Genomic DNA, 2,736 nt, shown 5'->3' on the forward strand with positions numbered 1-2,736 from the left:
ACTCTGCTCTTATCCTGCTGCACTGTCATGTCCGAGAGGAGAAGAGAGGCAAAGGCTCCTGGTAATGACACATTACCCTCTTGACAAGCACTTGAAGGTTTTATTGTAAATATTCAAGATATAAAACATCTGAGATTCCCTTTTTAATTATAAAAAGCAATTTCCGTGCCTCCCGTTCGCCCCCTCCGCCGCCACCAATAGTAAAGTTTAGGCGCCGTTATCCTTCGCTTCCTGCAAACAAACCCGGTTCCCTTTGTCGCCTTAACTCATTGCTAGGAGGGAACTCTGGTATCTCAGGGAAATTATCAAATGTAACGCCTGCAAAATGTGCCATTTGAACACACATCGCTCTCCTACAAAAGTTACATTTCTGCCCCCCAAAAAGGGGAAAATGTGCATTTATATTAAAAAATTAGGAAGAGGGGGGAGGAGAGAAAAAGTCCTGAGCAAATGGGTGGTGAGCGAGTCTTTCATTGGGTGGCCCTTGGGAGATGGACCTCTTATTGAGAGGAAAGGTCTGCATAAACTAAAAATTAAAGGTATGTGAGATGCTGTGGTAAATCCAGCCTATTTGTGGGTCTCTAGATGGAGAGCTATGAAGCCAAAGACTTATTTCCCCCTTACTCTCACTATCAGCTGTGAGTTGTAGAGGTTACATAAGCCATGAGATTCCCCAAAAGAGTGGAGACTCCTGAACACCGGGATGTGATCTGGAGAACTAAAAACCTGAACAATCTTTAATCTGAGATACACAAGACAGTCATTAATACTCCAGCCTCTACAATGATGGTACCAAGCATTATTATATGTTATATGTTATATGTTATATGTTATTATACATTAATTATATGTTCATTGCCTACACCCATAATGTCATACAGTGCTCTAGCAAAAAAGTACAGCAGAATTCCTGGAAATCTTGGAACTTGCCTAACCTATAGTTTTTCACCCAGAAACTTGATAGCTAGGCTGATTTCACTCTCAGCTAAAAAATGCCCAGATAGCATAAAAGATAATGAAAAAAAATTAGGCTGAAAATGGAAATTAATCCGTTCATGTGCATCCACAAGTCCACTGAGAAAACCAAATAGCAATGTGTAACAACAAGGAGTCTCTAAGCATTTCAGAGGGACCTGAGTGAAGAGAGGCCACTGTGCAAAAGGAATCCATGGACATATCATTCCAAACCTTCTCATTACACTTCTGTGTAGCAGCAGCCTGCTCATACTTGGCTTATTTACTGATCTTCCTTGAATTCTAAGAGTTGCCCACAGTGAGAGGAAAGATTATGTGACAGATACAGGAACTGTCCATTAGAAATTGGTGCTCTGGGTTCTTGCCTAGTTTGCTTAACAAGTGTAATGGCTGTGATGGCCATCCTGACAAGACTAGACGTGGGTTCCTTGTCAGGAGCACAGCACCACCTCGGTGGCAGCTGGGGAGCAGTGGTACATGACATGCTGCTGTGGAAATTGCAGACATTTAATGAACATAAACGTCCTACCAAATAGACATACATGAGGATGGAAAACAGCAGCAGTAAAAGTCGCTCAGACTCACACATAGAAACTCAAGGCTATGCTTGGAGCATGCACACGATCTAAAACAATGGATACAGCAGCTATTTTCTAACAAATCACACGGATTTGTATATACTACTGACTGCTCTGTAAAATACATTGAGATAATGAGATAAAAGTTATTTGGTGCTATTAGAGGTGAACGATTCAAACTGATATTAGACTACAAATTACTGAACCCTCAAATGCCTGATTTTGATATATTGGGGCTCCTACTTTGGGGTGAAACAATCATTAGCACTTCACACACTCTTAATAAAAGAAATTGCAGCGGTCAGGCTTAAAATGACCATTTTCTCCATCTATTCACAACGATTTGAGGTTCCTAGACTGAAATATGAACAGCCTTGCTGAACCAGAATTATTCTGCTTCTCTCGCTTTCTGCCTGCTTCTGTCAGAAAGCCACGGAGCATAGAATGGCAGCGCACAGCTAACCAGATAATTGATATCTCCCCAGCCTATTCACTGTGGGAATCTGTCAGTTAGAGTCTAAAGACACATACACACGCCATGAAAATGAACTTACATAAGTCTTCCTGTGAACTGAATGCAGCCAACATTTTGATGTTTAATTGGCTGGGTCCGGTTTACCAGCGCACACGTGTATTCCAGGGGCTGCACGCCGCACTCCGGCTCTTCCTGACAGATCTATTTAGTCAGGAGGAGGTGTATTTTCCCAAGGTAATTGCTCAGAATCATGCTTCCAAAGTCAAACTGATTCAAACTTTGCTTATTCACTCCTTGCAGACACACAAGTAGGACTATTTGAAAGCAAATGAAAAATCCATAGATCAATGTGCGGAGCCTTCCCCACACAGTGCCACGGAGGGAGTCTATTTCAAACAGGGCTGGTTGTCAGTGGCAGTTACTGCCAGCATCTTTTTAAATATACATCTTTCAGAGCAATGCAGGTCTTTGAGATAATGAAAGATTTGCAACTACTATATTATCCACGGAGAAGAAATACACACTCTCAAATTGGGCACACTCCCACACATAGGTCCCTGCTAAGTATGAGGAAAAAATAATTGACAGTTATTCAAGTATTTGTGAATATTTTTTACCTGGACTTATTCCCCTAATTAATAGGGCATGTCTGATAAAGCGTGATTTTTAGAGACTTTTTCCTGTGTGCTTAGTGGCTTGATGTGAAAG

This window comes from Corvus brachyrhynchos, unplaced genomic scaffold (genome assembly GCF_000691975.1).
Source record: "Corvus brachyrhynchos isolate BGI_N302 unplaced genomic scaffold, ASM69197v1 scaffold26, whole genome shotgun sequence".
Classification (NCBI taxonomy): Eukaryota; Metazoa; Chordata; class Aves; order Passeriformes; family Corvidae; genus Corvus; species Corvus brachyrhynchos.